We start from the raw sequence: 18,409 nt of genomic DNA, 5'->3' as shown, positions 1-18,409 counted from the left end.
GGCAAAAAATCCTTGCTCCAAATAGAATTAGATGCACTGACAAATCTTCAACCAATACTTGAACATATTTCACTGTTCCTCTCACTGTTGTCATCCTTGAATATCTTTTTTCTTTCAGATCAGAAGCAAAAAGTACTGAAGAGAATGGGAAGCATGGAAAAATGCAGCTCCTTTAATTCTTGCTCACACAGTAACTGAAGGAACATTTGGAAATGGACACTTGGGTGTTAAGCTTACACCAACCTTCCAAATCATTAAGAGAATGAAAGTGCCCTGACCTAGCTGTAAGTCTAATTAGGTAATAACTACAAAATTCACCTTATTAAGGTTTCCTAAGGTATGGCACTTTGAGCTTTCTGTGCTGCTACATTATCTCTTTGATACAAGCTATTACAGTGCCTTGTGTTGCAGAATGAGCTCCCTGAGGCCCTTAGTGGAAGATTATTTAATTACCTGGAAATCGCTGAGTTTTCTAAATCATGAGGTAGCATCAGAAGCATGTTTTTTTCTCCAGCCTATATTGCATATCTAGTAACATTCTCTGGGAACAAAATTAAGTCAAGTACCCTCTAGTTTTTTGCTCCTGCTGTTGTCTCATTCAGAATAGGATTTTCAGCTTGTCTACAAATGAGGCAGTGCAATAGCTGGTTTGTGCCTCCTTAGGAACTCTCCAGAACAAAGCTAGAGTGCAAAAATGGGAATATCATCAGCTAAACACACTGCAGCAGAGCCCCCAGTGATCTTTTCTGTTTGGATGGCTTCCTTGCACCACCTCAGCAGGGGAACAGCTTTCATGGGATGCTGAGTGAAGAATGAGTGAGGTTTTCTAGAGGTCTGGTGGAGCATGAAACTCTTCCTTCAGCCAGAACATCCCCTGGAGCCTGGGCTGTAGGTCATCCTTCACGTCCAGGCCACTTGTTAAGGCTTTAGAATAGTGCTCTCCAGATGCCTCCAACAGTTTCCTGACCTCAGCACCCTTTTATAAGGACCATATTTCCTTCTGCATTAAGCAATTTGGCTTGCTTTGCCCCTAAGCACCTGGTCCTGAATTATGTTCCAAACTGCAAACTCTGGTTAACAGGACTCAGGGGAATGACTGCTCCACAGGAGTGACCAAGATGCACCGCTGCGTACACTTGCTAGGAAGTAGAGATGATGACAAGGGTTGGAATAAGGGGAAGATACTTCATTTAACACCTTCATTTTTGCATCCTGCTCCCTCTGATGCACTACACCAGATCTCTAGGAACAGGTACCTTCAAGGGCACAGAGCAGCTCTAACTGGTGCAAACCCACAGCAACAATATTGAAATTGAGCCTTCCGCGAGGGTCAACAGACTGACTCACTGTCTCCTCAGACATCTCAGAGGTCTTCATTTGTAGCTGTACCTACAAAATGCTCTCCTGAACACACAATTTGTTCCTCGTTTCTTTTGACAGCAGGATTCTAATTACCTTCTTCTCAGGCACTAATTTGAGGCTATCATTAGTGCAACAGTCTCCAAGTTTACTTTGAGGCAGGGAAGCTGATGACTAATTACACACTCCAGCTCATCTTTAGAGGGGGAAAAAATGATTGCTTGAGGAAAATGTCTGTGTGATGGTTTGGTTTGTTAAGCACGTGCTTCAGCTAGACTGGTGAGACTCAGCTGCATCCCAGCAAACCAGCAACATGGGTATTTCACTCCAATTAGCTGTGGCCTAAGACTTTAGTTTTGTTTATTAATTATGATTTTTAGGTACATCTCCAAGATTGGTAAAAGGCTGTGTCTTTGTGGGGCTTGTCACCTTTGCCATATATGTAGAAGAGGTGTAACTATTTGATATTCCTACCATACACGGCTATTCTGTAGTTGTTTCAGGGCTGTCTTTGGTCCAAGAAGTTTTGGGATCCCAAATCTGTCTGCATTCCTGCAAGTAGATATGACCTTAGTTCTTCTTCTTCCATGGGTATTGTCCAGCCAAATCATTTTGCTCTTTGGAATAAGGATTGTCTCTAACATTTTATTTGTAAAGCACCCAGCACATTGGGCTCTGATCTTGGCTGGGTAGTTTACTTGTGGTTTCATTGAAGTCATCACTATTATTTCTTAAACTAAAATATCTGTAGAGGAAAACAGGAATTATGCTACACCATTTCTAGCCCTTATTCTCATGGCTCTGTGTCCAGGGCTAGAGCCTGTAAATAATATCTGTGTTCTTCAACATATTGCATTCATTCCTTTTCAATATAAGCACTAATAAAACAGAGAAAATTTGGAAGAGAGACAATTAGACTCTTATTAACAGAAATAGAGCAGGATTTTTTGAATTATCATCCTTTTTTGTAGTACAAAAGGAGAAGTAAGGAGGGATGATTCAATTACAGACCCCAAATGGCAACATTATATTTAAAAAAAAGAAGGGGACACACAACCATGACTGAGAATATTTGTTAAAGTCTGCAGCTCTATGCCTTCTTAGTTGGTTATTCAGTGTTAAACTTTGGGGACATGCTGCCCTGGTTTTGTCTGGGATAAAGCTAATTTTCTTCTTAATAACTAGAATAGCATTGTGTTTTGGATTTAGCATGGAATTGAGAAGAATGTTGATAATATACTGATGGTTTTAGTTGTTGCTAAGAAATCGAGGACTTTTCAACTTCACATGCTTTGCTAGTGTGCAGGTGCACAAGAAGTTGGGAGGGAGCATCGCCAGAGCAATAGATCCAAATTGGCCAATGGGATATTCCATATCATGCAACGTCAAGCTCAGCATATAGATGAGAGCTGGCTGGGAAGTCGCTCCCTCTCTCTTCCAGGATTGTGTTTTCGGTGTTTGTCTCCTCCGGGATCACTAACCAGGGATGAGCTGGGTATTGGTCAGCAGACGGTGAGCAGTTGCACTGTGCATCACTTGTTTGTATATCCTATTATTATAATAATAATATTATTACTATTGTATTTTATTTTAATTTTTAAATTGTTTTTATTTCAACCCACGAGTCCCTTTACTTTTACCATTCCGATTCTCTCCCCCATTCCCCGGGGGGAAAGAGGAGAGTGAGTGAGCAGCTGCGTGGTATTTAGCTGCCTGCCAGGTCAAACCACAACACATGCAAACACTGAACCTGCTGCATGAGGTTTTAATGACTGTATTTTATTTGTTTTGTACTAAATTAAAAATTAACTATCATCAGCTCCACTCTTCATTATGCAGGATTAGTACAGTATTTGGATAATAACAAGCATGTCATAGATTAAACAGTATTTAGGCATAATCGCTTCCAAATAATCTTCGTGGGAGCATGCAAAAAAAAAAAATAAAGTGCAGGAAAAGCCAGACAAAAGAACACAAGTTACTTATCCCTTATGCATGTTCCTACTGTCCAGGTGATTATTTAATTATTCAACAAATTTTGCATGCAGACTGCAGGAACAGGCCAGAGAAAGGAGTCTAGGAATCAGAATATCCCAGCTGACAGTCCTAATCTCTTGGATACTCTCCAGATCCTCCGTCCTTGCTCTCCTTCTACACCTAGGAAAATCATGTGTGCCTTTACAATCAGAGGCACAGCTTCAGCAAGGTGATGTGTAAGTTGTGGCTGTGAAGCCCTCTCAGGCAAAGGACATCTAGATAATATTAAGTAGCAGCAGAGGGGGTTAAGTACTCTCTGTTGACCTGAATCTTCTTTTGAGTACCTATTTGGGCATCTTCTAATGCATTTCTTGATGGCTTCCCAGGAAAATGAGGTAGGTGTCCACAAACACTACATCTTTCTGCAAATTTGCACTTTTCCACTCTCTTTCCCAGTTGAAACCACAGGCTAGTTTTGGTCAGCAGCAAACTGGGAGGCTAACTGAGCCATGTATTCACACCTTATTAGCCAATGAATACGATTAGGGATGATCCACAAACCCTTCAGAAACCAGGCTCTATCTCTGATGCATACAGCTCTGAAGAGATCTGAGAGATTAACCTGAGTCATTTAGCTTAGAACCAAAACTGCAAGACTGCTTTTTTTTTTCTCACAGAATCAATGAGGTTGGAAGAGCCCTCTGGGATCATCGAGTCCAACCATTGCCCTGACACCACCATGGCAACTAGACCAGGGCACTAAGTGCCATGTTCAGTCTCCCAACTGAACAGGTAGAAATGTTGCTTTATTTTTCACCCTCGTCTTTCGTGCTCATTTTTAGAACGGAAGACATTGTTCAAGATAAGTTTGATGAAGGTATTTTGATACCTTCAGGTATTTTGATACCTGATCACCTGCAATTCCCTCTGATGAAAAGGAGAAATCCAGCACATCCCCTGACAGCTACTATCCAGATCTATTTCTAACACTATTTTCTGTAACAATTCTCCAAAACAAAATGACCGCTGCAGGTTGGATTTATTATCAAAACAGAAGACCAAAGGGTGAGCAAAAGTTTTCTCCACCATTTACTGCTGCCGTGAAAACCCAAATGAGGACCAGAGAATTTTAGCATGGCACGGGCACCCATCTTATTGTGTTGGAAATGTGGGTCTCCCATAATGTGTCCATTATCTAGTACATAAGATACTGCCACCTTAAAAAAAACCACACAAAAAAAACCCCCAAAACCCAAAACCAAAGCCCAACAACTGTATATCAAGTCTGTTATTAAATCTTACAGTTGCAAGCTTCCTTTGTCACTCCCTGGTAAATTTATACCAGAATTTATACCAGAAGAGTACCCCCATTTTTCAGCATACTGGATCCAGTGGAGAACTACATGGTTCTAAAGTGGGGCAAAAAAGGGAAAAGTGCCTTCAGTTCTCTTTCAGGTCAGCTGTAGTCAGAAATCACTGCCAGCTGAAGACTTTTTCCATGGCACAAGTGGACAGTGACCACAGATGTGGTTCTAGTCCTCAGGTGATCTCCATATAAAATTGGCCAGGAGGTTAGGTCAGGTCACCTTGCAGACCAGCTCATTGAGGACCACTCAGCAGCTGAAGCTGACCTATTCTTGAAATTAAACCTTGGCACTGCTCACCCCCTTTGTACGTGAAGCTTTCCCTTCTGGGCTTTCCAAAAATATGTTCTCCATACATAATTTATTCTCTGCTTGTGCAGTGGGGAATGTGGGCTAATGCGTTAGCAATAACGCTAGCGTGTGGGAGATCTGCATACCTCTTCCCAGCTTCTTCTCAGACGCATCATTTGACTCTGCCAACTCGCTTTGGGTGGGATTCATCTCACCCAACTTTACACGTCTGTGATGCAGACATCTACAGCTTCACTAGGCGCACTTGGCTGCTTCCACAGTCGATGGAGACAAATCACATTTTTAAAGTATGGTTCATCTGACTTGTTTTTGCCATCTACTGAGGATGATGCCTACATTTGGCTAGATAAATTCCACTGCTGAGCCTCGGCTCTCTCTTTAAAATAGGGGCAATATTGTGACTCTACTCTTCAGCTGAGTGTTAAGGGATGCTATGAAAGCTTGGATACTGTGTAAGGTGCCGTGTATAGGTAGGGCCACATCCCAAAATCTGTTGCTTTAGTTCTGAAACTTCCAATGACATTCACTGTAGTAATACGTTATGTACACCCTGGGCTAACTGTCCCATTGAACTCTGTCAATTACGAAGTTCCTAGACAGAGGCACTGAAATTTGGAAAAATCATGATACTGGTGGCCAACTGGCAGGTCTTGAGCTTCACTGGTAGCATAAGAAGTTCCAATTCAGTACTAGCTAGAGCCCAACTGGCACACGGTAGACAAATCCCTGGTTGTGGGGGAAATAAGCCATCAAAGGCTGTCATCACTGGGCCATCCTGAAACCTAGTTTCACACCTCACCCTGCTCCACCCCACAACATACTGTTGGAGACCTGGAGAAGCATGGCCATCTCCAGTTTGTGAACCACTATGAGCAGTTCCCCTCACTTCTGTTCGCCAGGGTGTGTGGCACAGGTTGAGTGGTTCTTGGCAAATGCAGCATTTAGACTTATACTGTAAGATTGGCTTTGTACCCAGAGCAGCCAGGAGCAGGGGAAGGTCATTAAGGACACCTACACCCCTTCCACTCTGATCCATTCTGAGCACTTCTGGAAAGCCCTGAAGACAGTCCAACACGTACATTTTCAAAAGAAAGTTGCCAAGCCAAATAAAACACTCGTACCCACATAAATGAATTCCACATGCTTTTTGGAGTGTTACTTAAGGATGGATCCACAGATGGTGTAAATCAGAAGAATACTGCTGATTTTGGAGGAAAAGCATCAGCTGACCTCTGTGAAGGAAACGCCAGATCTACTTGTTGCAGCATAGTTGGCAAAACAGATTTTGCACCAAAACTTTTTCTTTCTTTTTTTTTTCCTAAGAGAGAAGAGAAAAAAAGATCTATATAAATAACTATACTGTACTGCTCTGTCTAAAAGGTCAGGGGATATTTTACAAGCTGGACTCCTAGCCAGAATTTGTGACCTGTGTTTTTCAAATGCCTCTGCAGATGGGAGCCCTTTATGCAGTAGTTAAAAAATGTGGGAAAATCATAAAATGAGGAATGTCTCAGCTTGGGGAAAAAAAAAAAAAAGGGCAATCCAAAACCTCTAGTTTGTATTCCTGGTTTTTAATGAATTAAGTACAGGGGAAGCATTCTTTAATTTGTGTGTGCTTGGAAGGGAGGGGGAAGGTCCTAAAGCTACCGGAAGGATTTGAGCATTTAATTAAAAGCAGTTGAAAATAATAAAAATTAAAATAAGGTTTAAAAAAGGTAGATCCAAATACTATCACTGTTATTACATTTTACATCAATCTTTTTCTGCTTGGGATGCAGGATGACCTATAAACTCTCTTGTGGTCATGACCTAGTTCAGAGTGAAGCTAATAGAAAGACACCCTGAGAACTTGGTGGACCTCCGAATTGAGCATCAGGTGAAGAACTTCTCCTCTGGACCCTGACTTAGTTCTTTATGGAGATGGGAGAAATGCACAGGTTTGGATGGGCCAGGTCATTCAGTGTGAGATTGCAGAAGATAGGTTACATCACCTGAGACTTTTTTTAGAGCAGCTGTCTTCCCAGGAACTCCATCTAAATAACTTGATTGATGTCAGGGAGACCAAGAGCAGAAACTGGTGCAATATTTGCACAAGATCAATCAAAAACTTCTCATGGGAAGAAGATTTATCTTTCTCATAAGATTTCTGATATTTTTGTTTTCTGGCAGAGGCAGAAGTAATACAGGAACGGTGTCCCTTGTAGTATTTCCATTGTCTGACCACAGCTGGATTTTGCAGATGCCACCATAAAAGAGGAAAGGCACCACAAAAATTTTGAAATCCCCACCCCTTCACTTTCTGCAAATATCATCTCTCTTCCTGATAAAATTGAATAATCTGCCTTTTTAATGTATTTTGTAACCAAATGGCAAGGTCTCCTTTAGCTGTACTTGTAGCAGCTTCACCTTTCATTACCAGCGATAGACCCTTGAACCTCCTACACAGACCTTCAGCATTTGAATTGCAGCACTAATTATGCCATATGAAAGCACTCATTTTCTCAGCCAAAATTCCCTTTATATTTAGAACTTTTTCTCCTCTACCAGTGGTCTGGAGCAGATGTACAGACAGGCTCTGTATGTGCAGAGTTTGCGCAGCGTGACTCTTTTTGTGGCCAAGGGCTTCCAACAATCAAGGGCTTGGAGACTTCTACAGATGCAAGTCATGTCCCTGTTGTCTAACAGTCACCAAACACTATTTCTCTCAGGAATATTTCCAATTCTTTTTTTAGGACCATATTATATTTTATTCCCCAATATCCTATGCTAACCAGATTGACCCCTGAATTATTCTTTATATGAAAAGGATTCTGTGTTTCAATTGTTTTTAAACAATGTCTGATAATTTCACAGGTGTGATGTCTCCACACCCTATATTTTTCATGAAAGGAGAAAGGAATATGTGTCCTATCCAGCTTCTCAGTACAATTTATAATCTTTTAAATCTCTGTTATATCCCATTTCAGTTATATTTTCCCAGATTAAAATGCTGTTGACAGTTTACACTGGATGAAAACTGTCCCACCTATCTCATCACCTTTTTCTTCCTGAATGGTTCATATAATTAGAGGACATTTAGAAGTCTTCCAGAAAAAGGGAGGAGTAACTGATACTCTGAAAATGTACTCGTCTACCCCAGCTAAGAAACACCCCTCTTTTCTCGATGTCCAGGTTGACACCAGTGACGAGTGGCGTTCCTCAGGGGTCGGTATTAGGACCGGTCCTGTTTAACATCTTTGTCGGCAACACGGACAGTGGGATTGAGTGCGCCCTCAGAAAGTTTGCCAATGACACCAAGCTGTGTGGTACGGTCAATATGCTGGAGGGAAGGGATGCCATCCAGAGGGACCTGGACAGGCTGGAGAGCTGGGCCTGTGCAAACAACATGAAGTTCAACAAGGTCAAGTGCAAGGTCCTGTGTGTGGGTTGGGGCAATCCCAAGCACAAATACAGGCTGGGTGGAGAATGGATTGAGAGCAGCCCTGAGGAGAAGGACTTGGGGTGATGGGTGATGAGAAGCTCACCATGAGCTGGCAACGTGCGCTGGCAGCCCAAAGCCAACAGTGTCCTGGGCTGCATCCCCAGCAGCGTGGCCAGCAGGGCGAGGGAGGGGATTCTGCGCCTCTGCTCTGCTCTCGTGAGACCCCCCTGCAGTGCTGCATTCAGCTCTGGGTCCCCCAAGATGAGAAGGACATGGAGCTGTTGGAGCGAGTCCAGAAGAGGCCACAAAGATGCTCAGAGAGCTGGAGCCCCTCTGCTCTGGAGACAGGCTGAGAGAGTTGGGGCTTTTCAGCCTGGAGAAGAGAAGGCTCCGGGGAGACCTTCTAGCACCTTCCAGTACCTGGAGAGGCTACAGGAAAGCAGCAGAGGGGCTTTTGACAAGGGCAAGTAGTGATAGGATGAGGGGGAACGGTTTTAAACTGAAAGAGGGGAGATTGAGATGAGATATGAGGACAGAATTCTTTGCTGTGAGGGTGGTGAGACACTGGCCCAGGTTGCCCAGAGAAGTTGTGGCTGCCCCCTCCCTGGCAGTGTTCAAGGCCAGGTTGGATGGGGCTTGGAGCAACCTGGTCTGGTGGAAGGTGTCCCTGCCCGTGGCAGGGCGGTTGGAACTAGAAGATCTTTAGGGTCCCTTCCCACCCAAACCATTCTATGATTCTATGATTCTTCATTGGAATGCTCCTAATTTATGAAAGCCAAACATCTGTTGTCACACACAAAAAATGACAGTGGTGTTTGTACTTTGGAGGTATGGTGCTAATCTGAATGTTTTCTCCTTGTGACTGTACCCTCTTCCTCCCTCTGTCATTTTCCATGACTGTAACTGATCTATGTCATTCCAATATTTTTTCCTTGGGGACTTCAATATTTTTTTTTCCTACTAGCAGCTGGGTGCCAGGCCTACCTAGGCCATAATAAATGCTTCTGATAGCCATGATTTCTGGAGAGGGTGGGCTTAACTGATCTGTCTGATCCAGTGATATCGAGCCCACAGGTCAGTGAAATGTTTTTAGGTGAGTTTTTATTGACCAGAAAGAAATCCATGATTTTATTTTATTTTGAGGAGTCAGGGTGCTTGCTTCACAATTTCTATTTTTAGAATTGGGCAGGAAATGGCTTTCTGGTTCAGTCCTGCAAGAAATTTTTGACATTTTAAAAAAATAATTCTTTGCTGTGAAGTGGGATGAAACAAAAACTGTGTGAGTATTTTAAAGGAAAGAAAACGGAACTCAGAATAAAATGCTGAGACTTCCCCGGTTGCCATGGTGACTGGAGTACTCAGTCAGAAGGTTTCATAATTTTGCAGTGTGTAAGCTTTTCCTTAGCTATAGACCCAAGCACATTTTGCAGTGGAGTTGCAATCCTTGACATAGAGAGTTTAAGTTTATTGACAATGTTCTTTCTTTTTATGGCCTCTTAGAAGTAGCCCCTATACATCAGCAGCTTCATAGAAAAGCCTCCAAGTTAAGTCTAGTTCTTGCTAAGCTGCTTTCCTCAGTCTGAGAAAATAGGGATCTGCTTTCAGTCTCTTCTACTGAAAGTATTCTATCTTACTGAAAGGAGAAAATTATTTGAATGAGGATTTAAAAATGATTCTCCTATGTACCTGAGGAATGTTCTTTCCACCAACTTACAGTCACCTCTCTGAAGCTTTGATCTCATCATGCAATCTAGAAGTACGGTATCATTAGCAATGGAAGTTCAGAAGTCTTAATTAAATTATTTTCAACAAAATCCCCTTCCAAAGAAAACCAACCAAACAAAAAAGAAAAAGCTTTTGTCCAAAAATTCCCTCGATCTGGAAATGTTCTTACTCAAGGCAGAGCTTCTACTGAAATGAAGATATGGAATGAGCCATACAGTCATATCTTTCTTGACAATATTATTGTTGTATTGTCCCAAGAGGCCAGAGCCCTGAAACTAATGTGTATAGAAAGCAAGGTCAATGTTGAAGGACTACTTACTATTCTTTAAGACTCACTGGAGCAATTTCATGTCCTGTGATTGCTTCTGGGCACAAATCAAAATTTAACGAGGTGCAAGGCTGAGAAAAAGGAGTAAATTGAGGTGACATGTACAATACTGGGATTTTTTACTGCTGTTTGGAAAATTAGTTGGGTAGTAAAACTTTGAGCTATTTCATGGACGTGTCATGGCAAGATAGCATCCTTAGAGCAATAATCAATCTGCAAGCACGTCAAAATGCAATTTTCAAAAAGGAGTCCTTTTTCTTTCCAGGCTAACTGCAAAGAGCCAAGATTTCCACTCAGGCCAGCAACAAAACATGCAGTTGACTACTCACTTTGGCCTGAAGTTCATACTGCTGTTGAGCTGTTCAGTGTCTAAGGAGGAAATAGGGTGGGAGCTGTCTTAAAAAAATGTAAGGTAGTCTATGAAAGTAAAACATGCCCTAAAGACTTGAAAACTCTGGATTTCATTCATGGTTTCCCTTGATTGAGTCATTTCTTTTTTTCAGCTTCCCTATCTTTGAAATACTGTGATTATCTGTTCCCTGTAAAATTCCCCATTCTCATTAGAAACGCCGATTAAGAGCTTAAATACAGCTTGACCTCAGTTTCATTAAGTTGTTGTTTTGGACTTTCTTGAAGTTAATCAAAACCTGGGAGATCAACATCATCTCTAAGCTCTCAAATTAGTGGTCCTACTTTCCTGAGTATACATTTGAGATTAAAGGCCCTTTCCAGTTGATACTATAAAAATTGTCAGAGAACCCTTGTCTCCATCGTAGATAAATCTCTAAATAAACAAGAGAGACCATAGAGTGGCAGCAATACAAGAAGCCAAAACAGGTGGCCAGAATCCTGCAGTGAGATCCAATTCCTCTCCATCTCTGCATTCTTGGGCATCTCTGTATTCTTCTCTCTTCAAGAGAGAAGTAAATATTTTTTGTAACACCTCTGTTATCTACAAGTGCGTACAAAGAAAGAAAGAATTCATCTGCATACAAGGGCTTGAGATGATCCCTCCATCAGTCTTTCAACTCATACCCTTGACCAAAAATGTTCTGTTCACCAAAATCATAGTGGAATCATGGAAACATAGAATACCAGGTTCGAAGGAACCTCAAGGATCATCTGGTCCAGTCTTTCTTGGCAAAAAGATTAACCTTAGTTTTTCTCTTGAGGTGAAGCCTGATGAATATGTAGCAGGTAGGAATTATTTTGCTCATTATGTTATTTTGAAGTTCAAGGAGTCAGCATTTTGGCTGAACACCACAAGGCATTTCTCAGGAAAATTCTCTGTAGAAGATCCAAAGAGAACATCGCTTATTGATATACTTCTGTAAACTTTGATGGATCAACACCAACATCTGGCTTTGCCCTTCAGTGTTATATGTTACCATGGAAATTGCATTCCAAAAATCCACCTCATGATGTCATTCTACTGCACAGAGTTTCGCCAGTCTCTTGAGACTACTGTATGACTTGATTAAACCTCATGAGTACATCTCACCAACAGAACATCTTGAAGCAGATGTGTCCTTTCCTTGTGTTATAAACAAAACACGAGCAGTGCTGGTGTTTTGTAGGCAATAAATATGCTTGTCATTGCAGACATTTACATTTAGGTGCACAGGTAATTACAGCCCAGGATGCAGTTATCAGAGAGATGGCATAGGCATGGTTGTGATCTCTTTACAGCTAGGGAATGGTCAGACATAGAAGGTATTTCATTTGTGTGAGTTATTTAGTGGGGAGATTTTGGCCTGTAGTCAATATTCATTTGTAGCCATAAAGCATCTCAGGGAAAGGGAGCTCTTAAAGAGCATCGCTGGCAGCTATGTGTTTGCTAATGAGGGAAGCTTTATGGAGCTCCCCGCTGAGTGAAAGGGAAAAGACTGGGGTTTATTTCTTTGTGTAGCCTGTGTTTGGCAGCTAGAGATGAAATTATGACAGTGAGGCAGAAAGATTAGGCAACGTCAGCAAATTAGATACTGCAGACCACAGACAACCAGGAATTTGGCAGGAGAGGGAGGAAAAAGGAGGGGGGAAACAGGGTTTCTGCAGGAAGGTGAGCCTCTGTTCTCACCAAAAGTTATCAGTAAATCCATATTTCATTTTTTCAGTCTGTCATGGAGATTTCAGCCTGAAGACCTAAGAATAGGGAGGAAGAAGTTGCAGTGTCCAAAATAAGTGTTACTTAGGAAAAGGCTGGGAGACGGATAGAAGTAATTTAGGTATAGCTGGATTATTTTATTTTAACTCATAGTCAGTTGGCTGAGGGAAAGGAAAGCATTTTGTCCGGAGCTTTCAATTTTGGCATTTTTTGAAATAGTACTTTTTAATATTTTTGTTTAAAATACATTTTTTATAGTGATTTTATTTTTAAAAGCTAAAAGGATAGTAAACTATGTCTTGTAAATACCTTCTATCACTTTGGCCCACATCAGCTTTTTGACCTTCTGCTTTCATTTTACCAATGAATTTTGCCAATTTTGACTGTTTTGTTTCAACCCAGAACACAGTTCCCTGCTGAAATTTTGGTTCATGATTTAAACCAAAAAAATAAACCATTATTTATCTATGTCTAATCTGGAAGAACATTTTATAAAGACGACATAAATAAGTAATGGGGTAGAATTAGGGTAAGAAAAAAATAAAGTAGAATTTCAGTACTAGACCCCTAAATTGAGGTTGATTGTTATTAATCTCACGAGAGGAGATACTGTGAAAAGACTATGAAAGGAGCCCTATGAAAGGACTAATAAAAGAGTGTGATAAACATCACTGATACGAACATAATAGGGTGAACAACCTAAGCCCATCAGTCATCCTTGGTTTCTGCAGATAATATCAAATAAGTTTTGTCACTCTGAGTGTCAAGGGGGTATTATTCAGTGATTTATAGCATAGGTGCAATGATAAAAGCAATATTGAAGGGCATGATCCAACAATCCTTTATATTTAATAGGTTTACTCATGCATTTGTCCTCAAATGCTCTAATCAAACGAGAGCTTCATGTAAAAGCTTATTCTATCTTCTCCATATTCAGGTAGGAATGTCTTTTGGGAGCTTCTATTTACGTTTTGTTGTTATTTTGGTTTCCACGGAATAGTTTCCACGCTGAGTATCAGTCTGACAGATGCGAGGAGTTCAGTGCAACTGTTCTTTGACTGCAGTGACATTCAGAAATGATAATAGCTTCAAGAACGCATCCATGCACCGATGCAGGGGGGCAGCCAGCCTCTTCTGAGTAAGGGACTCTGCTATTGCTAATTGCCACATCAAGTCATTCATGTTGCACAAAACAGAATGTCAATGGGTTTGTGTCACCCTATAGACTTTAAATACCTAAAATATCTCCACAGTGATAGCACAGAGATGCCAAACAATGCCTTACAGCCAGATACAGTTGTGTCAAGAGCAGACTGCAAAGTATACCATACCTGAATTTAATCTACCATAAAGGATTATCAAGCAGTTTACAGAAACTTTGGTGTTTTCAGACAATTTTGTACTGGATACAGACAAATTTACTGTACCTGAAAACTTAAGTCTCTCTATGTTACCATAACTGTTCATTTGGTGTAATAAAAAGAGATCAATTCATCAAAGAAGGTGGTGGCCTAGTGCCTCTAAATTCATTACATATGGCTTAGGGATTTTGTTTCAGACTCAGTTTAGTTTGGTGTCTGGACTGAACATAACCATCACTCATGTGGTATGAAGCTGGCTTAAGGATTAATGATTTGTTCAGACCTTTGCCATTGAATATTTTCAGTTGGATGAGATCTCTGGAAGTAGTCAGGCCTAACTCCCCACTCAGAGAAGAATCAGTTTAGATCAGGTTCCTGGAATTGGTCTAGTTAAATTTTTAATATGTCTAGGGATGGAGATTCCCTAATCCGTCTTGGCCTGACTTCCACTATCTGACTAATCTTACAATGAATTATTTATTTCCCAGTATCTAAAGGGCATTTCCCTTCTTTCAGCTGGTGTCTGTTACCTTTTGTCTTATTACTGTGCAACCCCAAGAAGAGTCTGTCTACATCTTCCCCTTACTCCTATTAGGTAGTTGAAGACAGCAGTCAGATCTCTCTTTAGACTAGACCAGACAGAATAGACTAGACTAGACTAGACTAGACTAGAATATTTCAGTTGGAAGAGACCTACAATCAACATCTAGTCCAACTGCCTGACCAATTCAGGGCTGACCAAGTTAAATTATGTTATTAAGGGCATTGTCCAAGTTCCTCTTAACCACTGACAGGCTTGGGGCATCGACCACCTCTCTAGGAAGCCTGTTCCAGTGTTTGATCACCCTCACAGTAAAAAAATGCTTCCTAATGTTCAGTCTAAACCTCCCCTGATGCAAATTTGAACCATTCCCACGTGTTCTGTCACTGGATACCAGGAGGAAGCGATCAGCACCTCCCTCTCCAGTTCCCCTCCTCAGGAAGCTTTAGAGACCCATGAGGTTACCCCTCAGCCTCCTTTTCTCCAAACTAGACAAGCCCAAAGTCCTTAGCTGCTCCTCATTGGACATTCCTTCCAGCCCTTTCACCAGCTTTGTTGCCCTCCTCTGGATGCATTCAAGGCCCTTCACATGGCTTCTCTACTTAAGACTGGAAACCTCTTGCTGCCATGAGTCTCTTAGGGAGCATAAATTGGGTGCTTGCAGTAAAGCTGCCCTTCTGATTTCCTCCCAAAGGACTGCAGTTTGCACACTCCAAACCATCCCACTAAATGAACCAAAGGACAATAAATAAGGTGTCTGTGGGATTCAGTACCAAACTGCACTTCTACTGCACCCCCTATAATACCTACCTTATCTTTGGAAATAGAACTGTGGTTGAGCATCAAACTATGAGTGCTGTCATGATCAGACTCAGTTTTGGCTCTTCTGAAAGAGAATTTCACTGCTGAAGACCAGCCACTAAAAATGCTCTCCCTGCTCAAAAGGCACTGATGGGATTTCACAATGTCTGGGCCCCCAGTGATGAGGATGTGGAACTACCTTGTGTTGAGGAAACTGTGATGAATGTACACAGATTTTTACACTTTTGTTTTTTTTTAGCAAATCCTTGGCTCAAGTTAGTACCGTCTGCTAATTCTGCTGCTCCAGCTGCAGCAGGAAGGTCTCCTATGATTAACAGGAGTAGCTGAAGAGCATGGTTTTTTTCTTACCCCAAGCACACTCCTGATCTCCACACAGGAGCTGGGTACACGCAAATGGCAATAGGGTATACCAGGGAGATTTTCTGTTGAACATAGAAATGCTTTCCAACACTTTGTGTTTTCTGAGCAACACTGAAGTGGGATTCTTTGACTTAATTTTAGACATCTGCATGCCATCAGATGAACGACATGCAAAGAGACCACAACATGGAAGGAAATACGATCCTCTCAGTATCATTGCAAATGTTCGCAATGTTTTATCAATTCATAGATGTTAGTGCCAAAAAGGATTATTAAACCATTCAGTTGGACTTATTGTATTACACAAGGCCTATAATTTCACTCAGTTTCCTTCATGATGAGCCACAGACCGATTTTGCAATGCACAACAAAACGCAGTGTTAAGCCCTGGTCCCAAGCAGAGCTCTCCAGTCCCAGATGTGCCCTGATGCTCTCATGAAAGCAAAGTATGGTAACCAGAAATGAAGTTTTCGCTGTTTTTTTTTTTAAACTGAACATTTTGTGGCTGCAAAATGAAGCATTTTATCCCAAACCATTTTTTAAGAGAAAAAGGTGTATTTTGAGAAAATACTTTTTGAGTGGTTTACTGGTTTACTTCTTATTTTATTTTGTTCAAAGCCACCAGTGTTTTTGCATTTCAGTTGCCAAAATCCATTGGCTTTAAACTGAAAAGATAAACTGTTGGCCCCCAAAAGCCAACAATTTTTTTTTAAATCCTCTTTTTTTTTCCTCCCCTACATTTTTGCATTCTTTTTTTACTGAAAGCCAGAAACTTATTTTGGAGGGGACAGCAGGGAGAACTTTTCTATCCATTCCATTTATTATTTCTACAAACACAAGCTTTTGCTTTCTAATGACAGAAGGTATATCTTGCAACGTCTCTAGTACTGCTAGGAAAGGGTGTTTAATTAGTGCAGAAAGAATTAGTGAGGGTAGGGTACTCGGTCCTCTTGAGATGAAGGCAGCAGGAGGAAGGGATGGTGATGTTTTCACACTGAAAGAGAGGAAAAACTAACTTGCATCATTTTTCAGTATTTATTTTAAGTATCACCATCTGGCTTGTAAATCTTCCTCTTGGCTGTTAGGGAATGTAGCCTTCCTTTCTAAAGTTATGTGTTTCTGGAGATTTAAAAGCGGTGGGAGGAGAAATGTAGCTAAGAATGTAATTTGAATCCAAATACAGATGTCTATTGAATCTAAATACACCCTCATCTCTGCGGAGGAATTGTCTGGAGGTTTCAGCAGACCTTTTGGTCTAATGAAACTTGTGAATCTTTTGTGCTGAGGGCCTGGATTAACATTTGGGTTAGTATAACAGTGGTGGCCTAGGTGCAGCTTGACATCAGTAAGTGACTTTGCTTTGAGTAGCGTGAAGCAAGAGACCAAGAACACATTCCTTGTAAATGGCTTCCAGCACAAATCTGTTTAATTCATAAATTAACAGACATCTTTTCCACTGGCCTGGGATCAGAAAGTGAAGCTTTTTATTCACACTTCCTGGTTCTTATTTATCTTCATTACACAGAATCACAGAATCAACCAGGTTGGAAGAGCCCTCTGGGATCATCGAGTCCAACCGTTGCCCTGACACCACCATGTCAACTAGACCATGGCACTAAGTGGCATGTCCAGACTTTTCTTAAACCCCTCCAGAGATGGTGACTCCACCACCTCCCTGGGCAGCCCCTTCCAACGTCTAATGACCCTTTCTGAAAAGAAATTCTTCTTAATGTCCAACCTGAACCTCCCCTGGCGAAGCTTGAGGCTGTGTCCTCTTGTCCTATCGCTAGTTGCCCGGGAGAAGAGGCCAGCTCCCAGTCTTAAAGACTATCCCCTTGATGTTTAGTTGGCAAAAGATGCGATGAAGTGAAGGATGGAGAACAGCATTCAGCTGATCATCCCATCATTTCTTGGTTTCTCTTTTTCCTACACAACCCTTACTTTCTGCTATCGATTTGCTGATCTCTCTTATTCCTTGTCTCCACTCACAAAAACATACTTGGACTGAATTTAGTCCTATTTTGAAAATCAGATTGTATTTACTGGGGAATAGTTTAAGAAGGGGTTTACTTGACTAGTTTAACTTAGGTGCAGAGCCACTGCTGTATACTGTGATGGAAAAGTCACCCTCTTTCCACACAGACCCCTGCCCTAGCTGCTAAGGCAACCTTGAGCTATGACGTTGATAAAAGTCTCAGAGAGGTGGGGGGGAGCTACTGTTTTGAGTTAGTTGTGCTTTTCATTGACTTTGCATGAGTATAAATGGATAGATTAAGTTCAGATACACGTGGACTCATATTTTTTCTAATAGAATAACAAGATTAAAGTGATTACAGTAGATATAAAATATCTGGTCTGTACCAAAGCATGTGAAGCAATGTCTCATGAAGTTGTTCTTGCCAAATAAATTAAAATCAGCCTCTCTGTGAGCAGCTGCATAGCCCGATCATTAACTGAAATGTTGAAAACAAAGAACAGAGGGTAATGAATCATGCATAATGTTACATGGCATTGCGGGAAAGCAGTTTAGTGGAATATCCACATGGATCAGTGTTAGTTAACATCCTCATTCATGATCTGGCAGAGAAATGAACACAAGCATGAATGAAATGCACAGATCTTGCTCAAGTGGGAAGTTGCAAGAATATCCATGAGGACAGAGGATTTGTGGAAAGGGGCCAAGAGAGGTAAGGAGTATGGGCAGCCAACAGCGATCCAAAATGATAATCAGTGAA

This window comes from Nyctibius grandis, chromosome 7 (genome assembly GCF_013368605.1).
Source record: "Nyctibius grandis isolate bNycGra1 chromosome 7, bNycGra1.pri, whole genome shotgun sequence".
Lineage (NCBI taxonomy): Eukaryota > Metazoa > Chordata > Aves > Nyctibiiformes > Nyctibiidae > Nyctibius > Nyctibius grandis.
This window is presented reverse-complemented; position numbering follows the sequence as displayed.